Source organism: Giraffa tippelskirchi, chromosome 8, assembly GCF_054371585.1.
Source record: "Giraffa tippelskirchi isolate mGirTip1 chromosome 8, T2T-mGirTip1v1.2.pri, whole genome shotgun sequence".
Classification (NCBI taxonomy): domain Eukaryota; kingdom Metazoa; phylum Chordata; class Mammalia; order Artiodactyla; family Giraffidae; genus Giraffa; species Giraffa tippelskirchi.
Window position 1 is genome coordinate 132,827,473 of NC_137282.1, and position 23,055 is coordinate 132,850,527.

Sequence of the window (23,055 nt, forward strand, 5' to 3'; positions counted from 1 at the left end):
TTGGGAAAATTTTGCTGTAAAGCAAGGACAGAAATGGCGCAGCAGTGGGTGAAGAGAGAGAGGTGGGGTCAAGGAAGCACATTTTTAAAACTGATGGGAAATAGAAGAGCATTTTCAATAAGCTACCAAGACTGCCTAATAGGGAGAGACTAATGCAGAAGAGAGATAAGACTACCAAAGGAGCAGAATTCTTTCTTTCTCTTTATTTCTCTCTCTCTCTCCCTCCTTCCTTCGCTGTGCTTTAGGGATCTTAGTTCCCCAACTAGAAATTGCATCTGGGCCAAGGTAGTGAAAGCACCATGGCCTAATCACTGGATCACCAGGGAATTCCTGCCAAAGGAATAAAATACTTCAGTAGGAGAAGAGTCAGAATACAAGAGGGTTTGCCTTTGGTGGAGCAGGATGACTTGCAGTATAGCAGGAGAGAAGGCAGAGAGGTTTAGGAATTGGAGGTAGAAATCAGGGCTTTTTGTTTTGTTGGTTTCTGTTTTCACAGTGGAGTCTCAGGCAGGGCCAGCACCTTAAAGGAGGAAGGGGTGTGGATGGTGTGAGATAAGGAGGACACCTTGCTTTGGACCACAGGACAGTGAACTCATTGGGATACTTGATAGCATGACTGGGCATTGCTGAATGCCTCGGTGCACATTGGGGGGCGGAGGGTCTGCATTTAAGGTGAAACCAATCAGTCCAGTTAGTTGTGTGATTTTCTGCCACCAACCAACCACCGCCATTTATTACAAGCGAAGTAAAAGCAGCCAGGTGATTGGTTCAACCAAGATTGGCATTTTTGCCCCCGAGATGTGTTAGGAAGAGAGACGCCAGGGACTCAAGGGTGGTTGCAAGGGGGTAACAATGATGAACCAAGATAATGGGAGTGGGGGCTAAGAATTTAACCATGAAAATAACTTTTGGTTAATAAAAAGTGACGTAATGCTAGAGAATTTCAGATGGGGATAATGAAAAAATTCTGGAGCCAGATAGTGACAGTAGTTTTACTGGGTTGGCCCAAAAGTTCATTTAGTTTTAAGTAAAAAAGAGACACATTTTTCATTTTCACTGAGAACTTTATTGAACAACATATTCAGAATGAACTTTTTGGCCAACCCAATACAATAGTGTGTATGTACTTAAAGCCAATGAAGTGTACACTTAAGTGGTAAATCTTGCGTGTTTTACCACAATTAAATGAATTCAGGAGTTCCCTGGTGGCCCAGTGGTTGGGACTCTGTGCTCTCAATGCTAAGGACCCAGGTTCTATGGAAGACAGACTTAGAAATCATCTCAAATTACTGAGAGTGAAGAGACAGGAACCCCTCTTATCATGGTCCCAAACTTGAGTAAGCAAAACAGTCACCTATAGACGCAGAGTTTCTGGAGTAGGACTGAGAAATCGAATGTTTCCCTGTTCACTGACTTTTTGTAAGCCTTTAGCATAGCATTTAAAACAAGCTGGGCACTCAGCAAACATTTGCTGGCTAACTACTTAGACAGCCAGGTAGAACAGAATGATGGGAACTAAATAAAAATTGTTTTTTGAGATAGACATCAGCAAGGACTTGTAGTACATTCTGATGGCTGTGGGTGAGAGAAAAGTCAGGTTAAAGGGAGAGGAAGAGAAATAAGAGAAGGTCATTTTTTTAAAATTCAGATAATACCAAGTGGAACTTTGTAGCACTCTCCTTAACCTCATGTTTTCTATTTCCTCACACTGCTGTTATTCACCTTTTCATAAGGTTCCTGTCTTCCCCAAATTGCCTACAGAAAAAGTAACAGTAAAATAAAAGGGAGAGGAGAACAAGGTAGATGATAGGATTCAGAATAGAGGTCTTTCCTGAGAAGATCGCAAGGTCATTTATTAGGGGCAGAGGTAAAAGGTTTTGAGTTTGAGGGGAAGAAATTTGTGAAATGTGTGAGATGTGGGGGAAGATGGAGGAAAGGAGTGGGACTTGGTTGCAGTGAGGCAACATGAATTAAACAGTATACCACATCCACCTACATGGCATGGTTCTCTCATGATCAATAGTGTTCTGTAGTAAAAGTGAAAAATACGGTGGGTGAGGGGGCTGGCAGACAATGGGGGTGGGGTGGTTAAATGAATGTGAAGTGGGAATTTAGAGGAGAAAGGAGGTGTTGACTTTAAAGGAAAGCCCTAAAAGGGAAACTTTGTAAGTGGTCCCTTGCTGAATGGAAATGGGCCCAGAAGGCCGCTCTGTTGAGGCGGTTGTACACGCGTGGTGTAGCTCAGGAGCGCTCTGAACTGGCAGCGTAACTGGGAAGGGAATGTGGAAGAAAGAGGTCTTGGGGAGAGGCAGCTAGGGGCTTGATCTTTTCTCCCCCTTACCTCATATGTGCTTCCATTCAGGAAGAGACCTGAAACCTCACTGTACCAGATGTTTAGCCCAGGTTCCCCTTCCCTGTACTCCTAATCAACTTTGATTTATGTAGTTGTGATTTAATTATGCATTTCTTCTTAATAAAGTTGGAAAATTGAACATTTTCTGTTTTTGTGGGTTCTTTGGCTTATCTTGCAAACACACTGAACATTCATTTAACCTGAAATAAAAATCCTGAATGTGAGGGAATGAGATATGAAAAGTATTGCCCTTCTATGCGTGCTCAGTCGCTTCAGTCGTGTTCAACTCTGTGTGACCCCATGGACTGTAGCCTGCCAGGCTCCTCTGTCCATGGGATTCTCCAGGCAAGAATATTGGAGAAAATTGCCATACCCTTGTCCAGGGGATCTTCCCAACCCAGGGGTCACACCCTCTTCTCTTAACATCTCTTGCATTGGCAGGGAGGTTCTTTACCACTAGCGCCACCTGGGAAACCCACATGGTGGGCTTTCTAGGAAAGGCTTAGGCTTATCTCAGTTTTCAACTGAAATCCATAGTGCTTCCTCGTATCATCAGAAATTAAACATGGAGTCCCAACCTGTGATTGAAACATTTTCATAAGAAAGAAAATGGAGGAAAGGAGAAAGAATGTTGTTAAATCTTAATGTTATTTCAGGACCTGATGGGTGTTAAGTATTATAAAATTCTAAAGAACACCCTGTAAATAGGTTTGTCTCCATTTTATAAATAATGAAACTGAGGTTTAGAAATGATAGCTTACCTGAGGTTACATTACTAAGGGGCACAGCTGGGGTTTGAATATATACTGCATGTCCATTCCTCATACAGTTTGCCATTGGTATTAAAACCATGTCTAAATTTTGTCTACAAATGACTGCCTACAAGTTAAAATATTTTGAGATCTTAAAATTAAACTTGGATGACCTTTATTTCAATAGGAGAAATAGGAAAAGGTAATGTTTTGTTGATAAATAAAAATGGTGACCAAAAAACCCAGAATCTTTTGTCAGTGGTCAGATTTTAGGTCAGCCGTTATTCTGGTCCTTCTGCAGATAATTCAGTTTCAATTTGCATAGCATGGTGACTCAAACATAGGGCCCATTTTATCTCTATACTTGGGAGCAATCAGAGATTATGAATCATATCTTTCACTAAACAAAAATCCTAATTGGAAGTGAGAACACTCAGAACCTTAATTAAACATGATATGGTACTGCTCAAGTTTTCCTTGCTTGGAGTGCTGTCAGTGTAATCATAGTACAGATTTGGGGGAAAGGATTTAAAACATACAAAGTATGATTCGCTCTATAAAGAAACATTCTTTTAAAGAGGCCATGCTGTAGGTTGAATATAAGGCCAGTAAGATAATGCGTCAGAAGGATTTTTTCCTTTTCGACTTTGTGAGAAAGCTGAGCCCTGATGGACGACAATAGTAAAAGATGATGAAACACTCTTACTGTGGATGTTTTAGTTTGCCCCGCCCAACTTATGGCTCTTGAGCATTAAGTGGCTCCCTGTGCAGTCTGAGGTGGTACCTGAGTTCTTCGTGGAAGGCTAGAACTAACCTGAATTTTCCCTCTCCCTCATTGAGATCCAGCCCTCTCACTACTTACTAGTGGTAAGCTTAATTTGAGGAGATGAAGAATTTCAAAATCTTGTGGTAAGTGTAGTATGGGAGAGACTTTCAAAGTTTTGTTATGTAGACTAAATATTTCAAATGTAACTAAGGAATATTAAGACTGCTATTATAAGTATTAAAATCACCTTTAAAAGTTGCTTGCAGTGTATTTCAGATTTTTATTGTATTTTTTCAAAAAAGATAATCAGTTTACTTAGTTTCGTTTTTTATTTTAGAATTGGTATTCAGTTCTCCTTAGAATAACATTTTGTAGTGTTATAACAATATAGATGGTCTCCTGCATTGCAGACAGATTCTTTACATTCCATGTGTAGAGACTGTTAGCCACACACACACACAAAATCAGGGTTTTTTTCCTCCTGATTCTTGAGAGTATTCTTGTTTTGATGGTGTGCTTTTAACTTGGAAGTATTTCTCTTTGGATTTAAAATAAAAATGCTTCTATAATTAGATTTCTTTTAACTCTGATATTTCCTAGAAATGCAAAGAAATATATTTAGAAATAAAAAGTAAGAATAAACCGACCTATTTGTATTCTGATTATTCAGATTTGTGAGAATCTTAGGATTGGAGAGATCCATGAGAGGCCAGCTCCTTTTCTCCAGATGTGATCACACTTAATGGATGAACTTTTTCACCTTGAGATGTTTGGAATTGTTTCTATCCATAAGCCTCGAGATGGCTTGCTTATCTATTTATTTTAGGTATTTGTTTTCACTTTATTGGTCTAGTTTAAAAGGCAAACAGTAACTGATTTTTTTTTTTGAGTTCACTTCTCCCTCCAGCTAACGCCCTAATTCTTTGCTCCTCTAGGTACCCCCCACACACATTTTGAAAAGTATTTTACTTGTTTCTCTTTTTTATGTCACATGATACACTTAGAATAATTTTCTGTTACAGCATATATTACCTAGGTAAAACAATCTGAAAGTAAATTTCCAAAGAGAGTAATCAAAAATAAAATTTGAGGAACTATGTTTGAAAAAGAGGGGAGGGGAGGGCATTAACTTACCTAGAAATGTAAAATGGACATTGTGCTACGTAAAATGCCTGTGCATACCAGAGAAGATTTCCTTGTCTTTTTAATCGATTTTATGAGTACTAGATTATTACTGTACATTCTTTTTTCATTTTCACTGTTAAAGGTCTAAGCTTAAAGTAGCTATATAATCAATTAAGAAATTACCAAAAGTCTTGCCAGGGTCTGTTTCCTTATCTTCCTCACCAATAGTCATAAAATGAATTGTGCATGTGCTACAGTCAAGATGACTGAAAAGATAGGGACTTCCCTGATGGTCCAGTGGTTAAGACTCTGCTCCCAATGCAGGGGACTCGGGTTCAATCCCTGGTCAGGGAGCTAGATCCCACATGCCACAACTAAAGATCCCTTGTGCCGCAACCAAGGCCTGGCACAGCAAAATAAATAAAAATAAATAAATATTTGGACTTCCCTTGTGGTTCAGTGGTTAAGAATCCACCTGCCAATGCAGGGGACATGGGTTTGATCCTTGGTCCAGGAAGATCCCACATGCCACCAGGCAACTAAGCCTATGTGCCACAACTGCTGAGCCTGTGCTCTAGAGCCTGTGAGCCATAGTAAGAGAAGGAAGCCACTTCATTGAGACGCCTATGTGTCACAACTAGAGAAATCCCATGCACAAAAGAGACCTAGGCAGACAAAAATAATTTTTTAAAAATGACTGAAAAGATCCTAAAGTTGGCTAAACTGTTTTTTAAAAATATGCATATTGGATATGCAGTGCAAAATGAACAATGGAGAGAGAGATGTTACAGTTTTCATGTAAATGAAGACTTCAGTTCTATATAATTGTTTTTTAGAACACATTATCATTATAATTGAGATGTTTCCCAACTAGAACTGATACTAGATCAAAAAATGTGACATAAAACCTATTTGACATTAACCTTTTAATTTTGTGATATATTACATAACTTCTTGACTCATTATTTAAAATATGTTCTGTGTTCCAAATTACTTTGCTATCCATTTAAGGCCTACGTTTTCGTACTGATTTTCTGTCTGGATGATCTGTCCATTGATGAAAGTAGGGTATTAAAGTCCCCAACTATTATTGTGTTACTGTTGATTTCTCCCTTTATGTTTGTTAGTATTTGTCTCACATATTGAGGTGCTCCTATGTTAGGTGTGTATATAATTGTTTTATCTTCTTCTTGGACTGAACCCTTGATCATTATGTAGTGTCTTCTTTGTCTCTTATAACAGTCTTTGTTTTAAAGTCTATTTTGTCTAATACGAGTATTGCTATTCCAGCTTTCTTATGAGTTTCATTTTGCGAGGAATACCTTCTCCCATCCCCTTCCTTCGGTTTGTAAAGTCTGGGTCTTTTGGTTGGTGCATTTAACCCATTTACACTTAAGGTAATTATCGATATGTGTGATCCTATTACCATTTTCTTAACTGTTTTGGGGTTTTTTTTTTTTTTTTTGTAGGTCTTTTCCTTCTCTTGTGTTTTTTGCAGATTACCTTCCCATCCAAATATGACCTTAAGCTTGACTCTCAGGAATGTCTTCAGTATATAATATACATGGAGGTCACAAAGCCAATAATTTGTTTTCAGAGCATGACACAGATTTGATATGTGTATATGCATTATCTGTACCTGCCTTTAAAATATTTTATACCCTTTTAAGAGTAATCTAAAATATTCTGGGAATTTTCTGGCAGTCCAGAGGTTATGACTCTGCTCTCACTGCCAAGGGCCATGGTTCAACCATGTTTCAATCCCTGGCTGGGGAACTAAAATCTCACAAGCCACCTGGTGCAGCCAAAAAAAAAAAATAAATTAAAAATATTCTTTTTTTTCCCCCATGCTTTCCAAGATGTCTCTTTTCTAAATGGAATGTCATGTTTGGAAAGGTTATTACTGTAACTATCTATCCCAGGAGAGGAAGTCACTGTACTGATAATTCATCATCAAGTATTTTTTAAATGCTAATTTTGTACAGGGCACTTGGAGGGTATGGGAACACATGATCTAGGTGGGTGGATAATAGATACATGCGGAGAAGAAGGAGATGGCCTTCCACTCCAGTGTTCTTGCCTGGAGAATCCCCTGGACAGAGGAGCCTGGCAGGCTATAGTCCATGAGGTTGCAAGAGTCAGACACGACTTAATGACTAAACCACCACCACCACACAGCGGTATATGATAAATCCCAGATGCCTGATACAAGTGAGAGGAAAGGAGAGAGAGCCTTTGACTAAAGTGTTTGAGCAAGTCCATCCATTCACTTGTTCAGCAAATATTATTGAGCCGCTAATATATTCCAGGTGCCATTCTAGGCTCCAAGATGCCTCAATGAACAGGGCTCTCTTGAGAAGAAAAACTATAAACCTAGATAAACTTTGTAGTGAGTCATAGCGGGGAAAAGAAAGCAAGAAGAGAAAAATGTGGAATGCTGGGGGGATGGAAAGACGGTCACGGTAGGTCATGATCCTTGGAGCAGAGAGTTGAAAGAAGTAAGGCCTTATCTGAAGGAATGACATTCCAGGCAGAGAGCAGCCAGTGCAAAGGACCTGAGGCATGAGGCATGAGCAGGCCCGGTGAGTTCAAGGCATGGCAAGTCAGCAAGGGCTAGAATCAGAAAGCGTTCAGAGATTTGGGGGTAGTGGGAACAGTTATATAGGGTGTTACGGTATTCACAGTTGAGCACAGAAAAGGATTTTGGTTTTTACAATGAGAAAAATGGGAATGCATTGAACGGTTTTGATTTATGTTTTAAAGGGATTACTCAGAAAGTTGGAATGAGAATAGATTGTAGCAGGTAAAAGAGGGAAAGCAGAGAGGCCAGGTGAGAGGTTATGACGGCTCAGACTAGGGAGGTGGCAGTGGAGGTGGTGTGTGGTTGGATTCTGGATCTCTTTGAAAATATAGCTGATGAGATTTCTTGATAGATGGGATGTGGGGTATGAGAGAATAAGCAGTGAAAGGTTACATATACAAAATAGCATTTGAACTGGAGCCTAAGAAATTCATTGACCAGGAGAAGGTGGCAAAGCAGAGGAATTTAGCTGGGAAAGAAAGAAATTGAGAAGTGTATGAAAACGATGAGACAGTGGGGAAACTTATTTAGATGAGAGAAGTTTCTAGAAGAGGAGAGAGAGGAGGAAGGAAGGCCGGGGTATGAGTAGGGGGACACTGGAGTAACAATTTGTGAAATACACTCGGTGCAAGGCCACAGTGTTTGAATTTTTCGTTATGTATAAAAAAATAAAAATTTGTCAAGCAAGGCAGTTATTTAACTAAGAAAGAAAGAAGCATTGTAGTTATTAATAGCTTTGGAACCAGATAGATGTGTGTTCCAGTCCTGGCTCTTTTCCTTTCTGTGCTGACTCCAGTAAATTATGTAACCTCTCTGGGGGCCTGTGCCTTTGTTTCTCCCTCTGGATTGAGGATTTACTTTGCAGAGGAAATTCACCAGAATTAATTGTGAGGTCATGCATACAAAGGGTCAACAGTGCCTCACCCATTTGGAGCTTAGCTATCCTGCTTTTTTAAATTAGTTATTAAAAAAAAATAATGTTAAAGCAGCGTTTAACTAGTCTGCTAACAGTGAATCAATGAGTGAATGGCTCCTTTAGAGAATTACTTTTTATCTTAAGTGAATTATCCCTGTCAGCCAGTATTGCCTTCCAAGACCTCGACATTGCCCGTTGAAATTCCTCTTAGTTGTCTAGTAGTATACTTTTATCAGAACAGCAGGGCATGTTTTCCTCCCAAACATTTAGAGATCAAATATAACAAATTCCCCTCTTGACATTTTCAGCTCAGTTTAGTGTAGAAAAGACTGAGAAATTTAGTAGTAGAAACCTGACATCACTTTAAAATCCACTTTCCAAAACTCAGTGTCCTGCAGAACACTGGTCTGCAGAATGCAGGTTTAAAAAATGCTGGGAAAGTTTAAAAAAAAAAAAAAAGGCATATGGTATTAGTTCAGGCTGCCATAGCAAAATACAGTTTAACCCTTGAACAATGTGGGCTTGAACTGCATGGGTCCACTTATGTGTGGAATTTTTTTTCCCCCCTGAATACATACTGTAGTACTCATGATCCACAGTTGACTGAATCTGCGGATGCAGAGGAACTGCCTATGTAGGGGACCCGACTATAAAGTTATATGTGGATTTTCAACTGTGCAGGTGGTCAGTGCCCCAGACCTTGGGTTTAAGGGTCAACTATATCATAGGCTGGATGTCTTAAACAGCAGAAACGTATTTTCTCCTGTTTCTGTAGGCTGTGCAATCCAAGATCCAGGGTGCCAGCCAATTCGCTTGCTGGGGAAGGCTGCCTTCTTGATGTCCTCACATGAGCCCTGGACTCTCTTCTTACAAGAGCACCAGCCCTATTGGATTAGGGCTCTCCCCTCGTGAACTCCTCTAATCTTAATTACTTCCTAAAGACTCTGTTTCTCTATTCAGTCACATCAGAGCTTAGGGTTTCAACATGAGTTTTGTGGGGGACACAGTTCAGTCCATGGCAGTCACTGCTAGGCAGTGGGAATCATAAGTGATCTTCATTTTCTTTATACGTTTCAATATTTTGCAGACTTTCTGCAGTTGAGGATGTTTGAGTGAAACTGGGTTCCACTTCTCGATTCCACTATGTGAGTTACCTAGAGTAGTCAAACTCACAAGGACAGAAAGTAGAATTGTGGTTGCCAAGGGCTAGGGGGAGGGGAAAGGGAGAGTTAGCATTTAATGGATAGAGTTTCAGTTTTTACGAGATGAAAAAAGACTTCTGGAGATGGATGGTAGTGATGGTTGCCCAACAGTGTGAATGGTCTTACCACCACTGAACTGGACAGTTGCAAATGGTTAAGATGGTGAATTGTATGTTATGTTATTTTACCACACATACATACGAAAATTCTCAGCCCCTTCTCCAGAAGAAAGGACCAAAAAAAAAAAAAAACCACCCATCCGAAACTTCTAAAAAATATTTATAGCTTTTGGAGTTAAACAGACTGGGTTTACATGCTATTTCTGTGCTGACCTCATGGTTCTCAGACATGGGTGTGCATCAGGACTACCTCGATGGCTTGGTTAACACCCTGAGTTCCTGATCTGGTAGGTCTGGAGAATCTGGATTTTTAACATACTCCCATGTGACTGAGACGGAGAAGGCAATGGCACCCCACTCCAGTACTCTTGCCTGGAAAATCCCATGGATGGAGGAGCCTGGTAGGCTACAGTCCATGGGGTCGCTAAGAGTCGGACACGACTGAGCAACTTCACTTTCACTTTTCCCTTTCATGCACTGGAGAAGGAAATGGCAACCCACTGCAGTATTCTTGCCTGCAGAATCCCAGGGACGGGGGAGCCTGGTGGGCTGCCATATATGGGGTCGCACAGAGTCGGACACGACTGAAGCGACTTAGCAGCTTAGCAGCATGTGACTGAGAGCCTGCAGCAAGTCTTGGTTTTCCCTGTTCAAATGGGTCTGAGAGCCAGTTGTGAGGCTTATCTGAGAGTACCTGATTCAGGATCTCTCATCATCAGTTTTAATTTCTTCTTAGCAAATTTTTTTGTTTTTTCCTTGAATAATTTACTTTTTTTCTCATGTATTTAAAATCATTTTGCACAAACGTGAAGAAATAACTTGTTTTTAGAAATATATGTTAAAGTCTTTAAATATATGAGAAGCATGTAAAATTAACTGCTTCTTAGAAGATTAGGATTATTTCAGTCCAATGGCCAGACTAGGGTTGTCTTTGGAATTGACACTTAATTTTCAACTTTTTCCTTGTCTAAATTATGTCCTTATGTATGTGTCTGTGTGCGTGCATGTGTGATACTCTGATGAAAGCAAGTGTTATGGCAACTCCGTTCCCTTCATCCCCCCCTTCGCATAAAAAAAATCCCATCAACAAAACCTTTTGGAAGCCATATGTAAATAATTATTCATACCTTGTCAGCTGTTCTTAACTCTTAAGATTTCCACTTTGTGACTGTCCATAAAGACTAACAAGGGGCAAATAAGCCTGTAGGCCAGTGTTTTTCCTAAAGTAAGTTCTATAAAAGAAAGTCTCTATATGATAACTGTCCAATATGATGGCCACAAGCCACGTATTATGGCCATTAGTGCTTGAAATGCCATCAGTAGCGATGTACTGTAAGTGTAAAGTCCGCATCAGATTTTGAAGACTTTGTATGAAAAAAAGAATGTAAAATGTATAGTTAATCTAATATTAATGTTGAAATGATTATCTTAAGTACTAAATAAAATCTTTAAAAATTTTGTCCAAATATTTTTTGAGTGTTCTGGACAAAATAAAACACAGTTGACCCTTGAACAATGTGAGGGTTAGGAGCACCAGCCCCCTAGCAATCAAAAATCCATGTACAACATTTTATCTCTCCAAACTTAAAATAACTTATAACCTACTGTTGAATAGAAGCCTCACTGGTTAACACATATTTGGTATATTTCTTATATACTGAATTCTTATAAAGAGTAAGCAAGAAAAAAAATTGTTAAGAAAACCATACAGAAGAGAAAACACATTTAGAGTACTATATTGTGTATATCCATATCATAAGTTTACAATATCTGTTCACAAGATGAACTTTCTTGTCTGTCAATACATATATCAATATTGTCTTATAAAATATAAAACTCTGTAGATGTTACATGTCTTTCTAATACTAGACATCAAAAATGAAAAGAAAGTGTGAAAAAGATTTATGTATTTATGTGTAGGTATAGCAATTCATGCACTGGTAATGAAGAAGCAGCTATGTGATTGCTTTATGGTGGCCTAATGTCATTGGTATGATGACTTCACAGTAGCCCAGCATCTATGCTAATGAATGAATCATTATCAAATGTTGATGGCATACAGTAACAGTCATATTGATAATGCAGTATTGGAAACATTGTTATATTTTTCTTTAAAAAACCCTCAATGATAGGCAGATATGCAGGTTCTCCCATTACAAGAGAGAGAGACATATTGTATGGTAATGTAATTGTTTGAAAGCGAGGTTATAAAACAGTAAGAAAACAAACACTATTAACTTTGTATTAAATACCACTCACCTATGCCTGTGTAAGGATAGGCTATCCATATACAAGTCTTGCATATGATGTTCTACATGTATATATTTGTAAATGTATCAGAAAAAAAACCTGTGTATAAGTGGACCCTCGCAGTTCAAACCTATATTTTTCAAGGATCAACTGTGTATTAAAACAAATTACACTTAAAAAAATTTACTGCTAGAAAATTTTGAATCTCAAAATGTGTGCCTCTCACTCGTGACTCATGGTGTTCCTATTGACAGCTCTGCCGCTCTAGACCCACGGGAGTTCGTGGGTGTTGGGAGTGAACTTGGGAGAGAACGGAGGGATCCGGGGCAAAGTCAGTGGGGGAAACAGTGACTTTTAAAAAGCAGGTGGTCTGATGTGCACATACGAGAAGGGTATGTGATATGTAGCATCTCCCAAAGTTACTTCATTATGGAGCCTCTTCAAGCCTTTTCTATTGAAAAGACTCCTCTCCCCCAAGTCTTACATGGAAAAAAAGACTGTAAAATGTCAGCCGCAGTGTTCCCACAGCTCCTTTATCCAAGCCAGTTCCAATATATTTCTCCCTACATTTCATGGTGATAGATTTACAATAATGTGCTTCACTTTTCTCAGCAAAAATTCCAAGTTGATTTAAAATTTTAGAATTTTAATTGATGGAATAGTGAGGGTTTTTGCTGTGGGAGAAAATGTTTTTTAAGATTCTCACCAAATCTCACCATGCCAAATGACATGGTAAACATTGACAGAAATCAGACTTTTCAAGAATCATGTTTCCACTCACAGAGATGAGAAGCAGCATGGGCTTGGGAGTTAGAGATTTGAGTTCAAACCTCTTGTCCCACTGCTTGTAAACTACAATGTTGGACAAGTGTCTTACATTCTCTCTAGAAGCAGGGATAATGACTCATACCTCTCAAGACTGTGTTAGAAGGGTTACTGCTGCTGTGTTAGAAGGGTTACTGCTGCTGCTGCTGCTAAGTCGCTTTAGTCGTGTCTGACTCTGTGTGACCCCATGGACGGCAGCCCACCAGGCTCCCCCATCCCTGGTATTCTCCAGGCAAGAACACTGGAGTGGGTTGCCATTTCCTTCTCCAATGCATGAAAGTGAAAAGTGAAAGTGAAGTTGCTCAGTCGTGTCCGACTCTTAGTGACCCCACGGACTGCAGCCTACCAGGCTCCTCCGTCCATGGGATTCTCCAGGCAAGAGTACTGTTAGGACTGTGTAAAGTACATGGCAGGGGGAAAGGTACTTAATGTAAGCTGCTACTACAGTTTTTATTTCTACTATAGTTTTTATCACATCATGTCCCTTCATATATTAATAGTAATTAATATTAATTTATATTTTTATAATAGTAATAATAATTAATTGTTAAAAAAGCTTGTTATTATTGTAAATGTCCATGTTAGTATATGTTTACTTTCATACACATTGATAATGCTTTCTACAGTTTGGAAAATTATTTCAGAGGTCTTGCCTTTCCAATAAGATTATCAGTTACTTGAGAGCTGGGACATATATACTTGTGTGGGGTCTTTTGTGTTTCTTAACCCTGTACTCTGCCCTTCTCGCATATGCTTATTTAATAAATAAATAATCATTGAATCAAGTGATCATTACCATTAGTACGATAAATTACAGTACTGCTTAACATATCATGCTATTTTAATGTACTTTCTTAAAGAAAAATTGTGATATTAATGATCTGAGAATCATTAACAAAATTTGCAATCGTTCATTAGAAGTTTCAGGAAAAGTTAAATAATGACAAACCTTCATAGAAAAGTGATTTTTACTAAGTGAGGCAAAGTCGAAGAACTTAAAATATTTATTAATTTTTTTGAATATTTAAAGAGGTAAATAAGGTGTTCTACAGGCAAGACTATGAAGACACAATGAAGCAAGAAAAGCTTATTCTAATTTGTCCAAAAGAGCAATATTGAATAATGGCAGTAATAGAGCTATGAGTCTGTCGTATTTCAGAGTGTGTCCTATTTCAAATGACCCAGAAATAATAGAAAAGGTCAAACTAAATGAAAAGTCTACTTCTTTCCTAAGGAAAAGGGTTGTAGCCACAAGTCTCTCAGAAGAAGAGACTGTGTTCTAAACAGGTAATACAGTTTTCCCAACACCATTTACTTCTTTTGTTTTTTAAACTTTTTATTTTGTATTGGAGTATAGCTGATTAACAATGTTGTGGTCGTTTCAGGTGAATAGTGAAGGACCTCAGCCATACATATGTACGTATCCATTCTCCCCCAAACTGCGCTCCCATCCAGGCTGCCACATAACACTGAGCAGAATTCCATGTGCTATACAGTAGGTCCTTGATGGTTTAACTTGTCCATCCCAAACTCCCTAACTATTTCTTCCCCTGGCAAGCATAAGCTTTTTCTGTGTGAATCTCTTTCTGTTTTGTAAATTCATTTGCATCATCTTTTTAGATTCCACATATAAGGGATGTCGTATGATATTTCTCCTTTTCTGTCTGACTTGCTTCACTCAGTATAACAATCTCTAGGTCCATCCATGTTGCTGCAAATGACATTATTTCATTCTTTTTTATGGCTGAGTGATATTCCATTGTATATATGTAGTAATACTACATCTCTTTATCCATTCCTCTGTCAATGGATATTAAGGTTGCTTCCATGTCTTGGCTACTGTAAACAGTGCCCCAACACTGTTTACTTCTGGCACATATGACTGCCACCTTCAGAATGATGTGGTTTTAATTTCTAAAATCTTTTAATTACACTGAGTTGGCCTTAAAAAAGAAATGTAGTATTTTCATTCTTAGATCTCCAGAGGCTGTTTCTAAATTACTTGACTCTCTTATATAAAGGTTCAATAATCTATAGCAGGATAGCCCAGAAGTGAGTATAGACAAAGGTGTTAACTTAGATATGTGTTCAATTCCAAACATTCATGTTAAAACTGGAAAAGTTAATGATTATGTGACTATTTTCTGCATTGGACATTTGGGAGAATGAAGATACAAATTTTGACTAAGCTTTCCAGAAAAAAAAAAAAACTGTTGTGAGTTTATCAGACGGAACTTGTAACTCATTCTGGTCCAAGGCTGAGAATGTTGATGGTCTCTTCCACTGCAGTGTCAGGCTTTTTACATTGTAAAATGCATTTCTGTTGTTCTCTACTAAGCTTGCAGAAAACTAGGTTACTTGACCTTCCTCCCTCAGAGAATTCTTTGATAACTTTGGTGACAGTGAAGAGTGTCCTTTCTGCATTGTGAAAATTGACAGCTTGCTGCTACTATCCTGTGTATCTGGCAGCACCTTCAGCATCTTTGTATTGCAAAAAAGTACAGTGTGTAGAAATGGCCATTGTATGCTTAGCAAGTATAAAAGTATCTTGTGAATTATATTCAGATGTTCAGAATCCCATTGTGTTCGTTACTGGATTGAGCTTATTTATTTCACATGTTGAATAAACTGTCTTGAATCCCAGCAGTGCAAGGGCTCCATGGAGTGACCTCTAAAGGATCTATGGGTAGAATTGGGAAGAGGGAGGCCCATGAATTTGGATATGAAAAAAAGTCGCATTTTAATTGGTTACATGGGTCCCCTCCATCTTCCCAAGAAAAATGAGGTAATCTGCCACACAGACCCCTTCTGTCCCCGATAGATGGGTTACCTAAGCCTGAAATAATCCTTTTTGTTTATGACTTTCTTGTCTTGCCTTGAAAAATCTTCCCTTTCTGTAGCCCTGTTCACTGGAGGGGATGTTGCGTGATTCTGAATCATTCAATAAAGCCAGTTAGATCTTTTAAAGGAAAAAAATAAATTGCATGTTATTTTCACTAGACTCCAGTTGAAATCTATTATTTCCTAAATCTATAAGTAAAGGCCACTAGCCACAGTATTATTGATATTAACAGTGCCTGGAAATATTACTTGTAGAAATATTATCTATCGTATTACATTTGCAGATATCTTGAAAGATTAGTCTCTCCTAAATGATAGTAATTACTAGACTCACCACTGTGTGTGTGCGTTAAGTCGCTTCAGTCATGTCTGACTCTTTGTGACCCTGTGGATTCTAGCCTTCCAATCTCCCCTGTCCATGGGATTTCCCAGGCAAGAATACTGGAGTGGGTTGCCATGCCCTCCTCCAGGAGACTCACCACTACATCTAGTATATTAATACATTGATGAAAAACCATGTATACAACTCTCTTACAAGATTTTTATAACCCTATTTTAAAAAAATCTTCCATATATTATGCATTTTGAAATATTATTCTGAGGAGGGATCCATAGGTTTCACCAGACAGCCAAAAGGCACACCAAGGGTTAAGAACCCTCCTTCCTTCGTGTGATGATTTCTTTCTATTAATACATCTGTGCCCGTCATTAGTTGTGGGGTGATCTGCCTCAGCTTCTTCCACCCTGCTGCTTGTTGGGGTTAATTTTAACTGATGAATCACAGGTCCCTCATTTCCCCTCATTGAGCATCTGTCCTGATGCTGCCAGCTTGAGGGAGAGGATACTTTTCCAGAAATAGAAAGATTTTTGATCATAGATGTACAACTGGTTATTTTCAAGCAAACCCTTTTGGGTATTTTTTAAAGTAGGAATATTCATAGATGATTTTTTTGTGTGTGGTAAAATACACATGACACAAAACCTACCATTTTAGCCATTTTAAGTACAGTTCTGTGACATTAAGTGCATTCACATTGCCGTGTATTCATCACTACTATTTTTCCCAGAACTTTTTCATCTTCCTCAACTGAAATTTTGTATCTTGTGGTATTTTGATTGAAATAACTATCAATTTAAATTCCAGTTTACATGGCATTTCTTAAAGTTTGTAAAAAATTTCACACTAGAGGGAAGTTTGTTTCTTAAATGGAGTTTAGCAGAGTGAGATTAATTCAACTTCTTTACAATTTTTGTAGAAACTGGGAAATCTTTATTGGCATAATATGCCACATGTATGTTTGCCAATATTCTTTCTGAAATGGTTTTTAAGCTTTAAAAAGTTCCTTATATTTTCTTCTCCTTAAAAAGTGGACTTCATGCATACATCTTCCTTTTGAGCCTGCTTTTATAAAAGGGAATCTTCAGCATGTCTTCCTTGGTAACATTGTTGACTTTGTAAAATGGAATTTTGTTTGTTAATATTGTTAGTTGTTTTTATAGAGCTTGTTTTTCTTGGAACATACCGTAAAACCAGAATATTTTCAATGTTACTCATTGACAGACAGCAATAAGAGTCAAGAGTTTGCATAATAACTTTAACTGAATTGCTAATACTAAAGCTCAATACAAGAAAAATATTTTTTGTTTATAATTACTGCCATTTCAAAGTATTTTTAAAAGCAGTTCCATACATAGAGACAACATGTACAAACTATGCTAACACAGTGCAATGGTGTCCTATTATATTTGAGGAAATATAGAGAAAGATCTGGCTTCCCTGGTGGCTCATATCGTAAAGCATCTGCCTGCAATGCGGGAGTCCCGGGTTCAGTCCCTAGGTTGGGAAGATCCCCTGGAGAAGGAAATGGCAACTCACTCCAGTATTCTTGCCTGGAGAATCCCATAGACAGAGGAGCCTGGTGGGCTCCAGTCCATGGGGTTGCAAAGAGTCACACAAGACTTTCATTTTTTAATAGCTTATTATTAGTGAATTTTGTGACTGTGGGATGGAAATGCAGATGGCAGTCCTTTCTCTGTTTATGACTGGTATCGTGCACTCATGTCCATTGTTTTCAAAGTAGAAAAAAATTGCATTGGATTTTTCTTTTACTTCATTTAAAAGAAATGTTCTCTAAAAGAAATCCTTTTCTATTAGAAAAAACACAAATGACTCAGTAAATCTCCATTTAATAAAATATATATTATTCTGAATGAAACTAGAAATCTAAAAAGTGTCAAGGGCAATTCATGTTTAACATCCAGGTAGTTTGTTTTTATGGAGAGGATGCAAGTAAGACTGACTTTTGGCTTTCTCATTTTTAATTCCTGTTCCTAAAATTTTGGCTAATGTGTTTTTGGTTGATGCGTAACCAGGTTTGTCTTCATGAGCGTTTATTTCAACGTTGGCATTGCTTCCTTTTACTAAGTCACATTCTCACTGGAGCTGATTCTCTAAATGACTGATTATTTTTAGTGGAAGAAAGTAATAAATATGGCAATCAATGATCAAAACAAATTCACCTTTTATTTGGAAGTATAATAGGAGAGTTCTTTGATTGAAATGTAGTAGTGTAACTGAAGAGAACTGATTCTTTTTTTTAGTACTTATTCTATGTAGTGACACAGTGTGAATTATCACAAAGATAACTTCAATTTAATTTTACTTATTTGCATTTAGTAGCAATTAGGACAGAAGCATTTCTTGGTCATTTCTCAGTCATTTCCTGTGTATTGTTTTCCATAGTCATTAAAATCTTGTCAGTTATAAAACACAGTAAAGAAATTATGAACATATTTTTGGCAGAGCATCTGTTTTTCCTATATTGTAGAGTTGGGATTTTTTTCTGTAAAATCTAGTGTTGATGTCCTCAAAAACCCTGCATGGCTATGCCAGAGACGCTTCATCTTTTATTTCTGAGTCTTTTAATGAACACAACTAATATTAATATAATAAATTAACTGTTCAAAATTTGGGGACTCCAGGAATTATTTTATGTTCATGTTCAGTGCATAAATCCCTGTTTTAAGGAAGTTTGTTAAATATTATGAGCTTTGCAGGTGGCGCTAGTGATAAAGAACCTGTCTGCCAGTGCAGGAGACTTAAAGAGGCACAGGTTTGATCCCCGGGTCGGGAAGATCCCCTGGAGGAAGGCATGGCAGCCCACTCCAGTATTCTTGCCTGGAGAATCCCGTTGACAGAGGAGCCTGGTAGGGTACAGTCCATGGGGTCACAAAGAGCTGGATACGACTTAAGTGACTTACGCACACACACATTAAATATTAACAGGGTTATCATGGAAGGATGCACAATTTTTTTTATCATATGGATCTTAAAAATGACATTTCCTTATGCGTCAGAGAGTTGAACCATCTGATCTGAAGCAGAGATGGGGAAATCAGTCAACCTTGCAAGGCTTTTTCTCCCCAGCAGGAATACCTGGCTCGATAGATCAGGGCCCAGCATAAGCCAGGGGATCCTGGATGACCAACCCTGCATTCGAATCCTGTGCTTTGTGGTTGTGCTAAAGTGCTCGTGTGGCCTAGCTGCATGTTCTGGGAAACCAGATGATAAGGAACTGATTATCACCCCTGAAAAAGTTAAGACTAAAATTTTAAGTAATTCAACTGACAGAACATGTTTATTGGGCACATTTTTATCAGGTATTGCACTAAACTCTGGTGACATGAAGATGGAAAGAATTGACCTCGTTTTCATGGAACTTGTAAGCTAATAAAGGAATCAGAAAAGCAAGGTTTTGTGATACACAGATCTAGTAAAATGTCAGATGTGCTGTAGGGATACAAATAAATAAGGAATTTTGCTTCAGTAATTTTTTTTTGTTTTTAAAGAAAAGCATGGGCTTCCCTGATGGCTCAGTGGTAAAGAAATTGCTTACTAATGCAGGAGACACAGGTTCAACCTGTGGTCCAGGAAGACCCCACATACTTCGGAGCAACTAAGCCCGTGCACCACAACTACTTAACCTGCGTTCCCTAGAGCCTTTGCTCCACGAGAAGCCCAGGCACCGCAACTAGAGAGCCCCCCCCAACTGCTGCAACTAGAGGAAAGCCCACGCAGCAATGAAGACCCCATACAGGCATAAATAAATTTATATTAAGAAAAAGAAAGGCAAAATCATTTTACTCAAAACCTTAAAAGATAAGGAGATATTGTCAGTTGACCATTTGGAGATTGGCAGAAAGGTCTTTTATCTTCTAAGTAAAGAGAAAAGTACAAAGCCGAAGAATTTGAAAAAGTAACATGTTAAATTTAGGGGACATTAAATGATCAAGATGGCAAAGAAACAGGGAGGCTGGAGCCTGTTGTAATGGGCCAGGATTTTCAGTTCACTGATGCCAAAAAAGCCATGCAGTCTAAAAGTTGCTTGCATTTAGGATGGGAGAATTCACTGTACTCTTGTAGCATTTATACTTTTTTTGTTTACATTTGGTTTCTGCTTTTAGTTGGGTATAAAGTCTTCTTTCAGTTGGGTATAAAGCATAGGCATAATGAAGTTAATCATCCAGAACAGTGTCTGATCAATGTGAAAAGACATGGTTGTCGCTTTTAGAATTCTGGGTAAAAGGACTTCCCTGGTGGCTCAGTGGATAAGAATCTGCCTGCCAATGCAGGAGACATAGATTCAATCCCTGGTCCAGGAAGATTCCACACAGTGAGGAGCAACTAAGCCCGTAGGCCACAACTGCTGAGCCCATGTGCTGCCACTCCTGAAGCCTGCATGCCTAGAGCCTGTGCTCTGCAATGAGAGAAGCCACCACAATGAGAGGCCCATGCACTGCAATGAAGAGTAGACCCCGCTCGTTGCAACTAGAGAAAGCCCTCGCACAAAGCAACAAAGACCCAGTGCAGCCAAAAATAAATAAATTTATAGAACTCTGGGTAGAAAATCCAAGAGACAACCTAAGGTTGTCAGAGAGAGATTCACAAAGGTAGAGTCAAACTAAGTTTTGAATAATGGATGGAATTTCAGTAGACGCAGAAGAGGAAGAACATTTCAGGAAAGAAAAATGGCACCTGGACAAGGGCAGATGCTGGGAAAGTGTGTGTTGCATTTGGGGGCTAGAAGAGTGGCAGTTTGACCAGAAATGGAGCACAGGGAAATAGTAGGATGTAACTTCGCCCCACTGTACATTCTAGATTTAAATATAATTCTTTGTTTTCCACTTTAGATTGCTCTCCCATAGGAATAACCTGGTGTCCAAAATAAGCATGCTTTCTTGGAAAACTGCTGTATCTGATCCTGTTGCAGATTTTTCCTTTATGTGGCCGACATACTGGAAAGGGTGATAAGTTTAATTCAAAAACTGTTCATTGATCACAACAAGGTACCGCCCCATACCTGTTAGAATGGTTGCTATCAGACAAGTGATGACAAATGTTGGCATGGATAAGGACAGAGGGAGCCCTCATGCACTGCTGGTAGGAATGTAAATTGGTGCAGCCACTATGGAAAACAGTATGGAAAGTCCTAAAAAACAGAGCCACCATATGATCCAGCAGCCCCACTTCTAGATGTATATTTTGATGGAAATGAAATCTTGAAGAGATATCTGCACCCTCATTTTCATTGCAGCATTATTCACAGTAGCCAAGATATGGAGACAACCCAAGTGTCCACTGATGGATGAATGGATAGAGAGATTGTTACATGTAAACATAAACATATGGATAGTTGGATGTATACATACATACACACAATGGAATATTATTCAACCATAAAAAGAAAGAAATCCTGCCATTTTGTAACAAAATGGATGAAACATAAATGAAGTGAAATAAGTCAGACAAAGATATCTCATTTATAGGTAGGATCGTAAAAAGTTGAACTTGTAGAAACGGAGTAGATTGGTGGTTGCCAGGGACTGGGGTGAAGGGTGGAAATGGGGTGTTGGTCAAAGACTACAGACTTCAGTTAAAGATGAATAAGTTCTGGGGATCTAATGTGTAACATGGTGACTATAGTTACTAAAATATTTTAGACCTGAAATTTCTTGAGAGAGTAGACTTTAAATGTACTCACTATACCAAAAAATAAATAAATAAATAACTATATGAGATGATGGATGTGTGTGTAGTAGTCATTTCACATTAATAGACATATGTCAGATCATCAGATTGTACACCTTAAATTTACATGGTCTTATTTATCAATTATATCTCAATAAAGCTAAGGATGTTCATTGAGCTCCTGAAGTGCCAGGCACTGTACTGAGGTTCATCGGTGATCAGACAAACCTCTGCCCTGATGGAGCTGATGTCCTAATGCAAATATAAGTCAATAAAATAAAGAGGGGAAGGGAGAAATAAATTATTTGAGAGGGAGGAGTAGAAGGGTACTGGTACTGAGGGTGGTCAAGAGTGATGCATCCTCAAATGAAATTTCACCCACAGTGTTTCCTTCAGTGAGATCACCAAGAAGCAACCCTTCACCTGAGTCTAGAGAGTTGGCAGCCTCAGTGTGGATCTCTGAGCTGACAGAGGTCCTTGTTTGAAGGTCCCCCCTGCCTGGGGCAGAAAGCGAAGAAGAACTGAAGAGCCTCTTGATGAAAGTGAAAGAGGAGAGTGAAAAAGTTGGCTTAAAACTCAACATGCAGAAAACTAAGATCATGGCATCTGTTCCCATCACTTCATGGCAAATAGATGGGGAAACAATGGAAACAGTGACAGACTTTATTTTGGAGGGCTCCAAAATCACTGCAGATGGTGACTCCAGCCATGAAATTAAAAGCCACTTACTCCTTGGAAGAAAAGTTATGACCAACTTAGACAGAATATTAAAAAACAGAGACATTACTTTGCCAACAAAGGTCTGTCTAGTCAAAGCTGTGGTTTTTCCAGTGGTCATGTATGGATGTGAGAGTTGGATTATAAAGAAAGCTGAGCACCGAAGAATTGATGCTTTTGAACTGTGGTGTTGGAGAAGACTCGTGAGAGTCCCTTGGACTGCAAGGGGATCCAACTAGTCCATCCTAAAGGAAATCAGTCCTGAATATTCATTGGAAGGACTGATGTTGAAGCTGAAACTCCCCATACTTTGGCCACCTGATGTGAAGAACTGACTCACTGGAAAAGACCCTGATGCTGGGAAAGATTGAAGGCAGGAGGAGCAGGGGACGACAGAGGATGAGATGGTTGGATGGCATCAACGACTCAACGGATGTGAGTTTGAGTAAACTCCAGGAGTTGGTGATGAACAGGGAGGCTTGGCATGCTGCAGTCCATGGGGTTGCAAAGAGTTGGACATGACTGAGCGACTGAACTGGACTGCCTGCTGCAGGGGACAGATTCCTCAGTTTGCCTGAAA

At 38.8% G+C, this 23,055-nt stretch overlaps 1 protein-coding gene and 1 long non-coding RNA gene across 5 annotated transcripts in view; one reads left to right on the forward strand and one right to left on the reverse strand.

The window, feature by feature from the left end:
• The window catches only part of BICRAL (BICRA like chromatin remodeling complex associated protein), a 103,956-nt gene that overhangs the window by 34,708 nt on the left and 46,193 nt on the right, over window positions 1–23,055 (forward strand). The gene's annotated exons all lie outside the window — the stretch shown is intronic.
• Window positions 4,182–23,055, reverse strand: part of LOC145516894 (uncharacterized) — a 31,581-nt gene continuing 12,707 nt past the window's right edge. The window contains exon 2 of the long non-coding RNA XR_014061846.1: window positions 4,182–4,467. This is a non-coding gene — a long non-coding RNA (uncharacterized LOC145516894). The remainder of the gene's footprint in view (window positions 4,468–23,055) is intronic.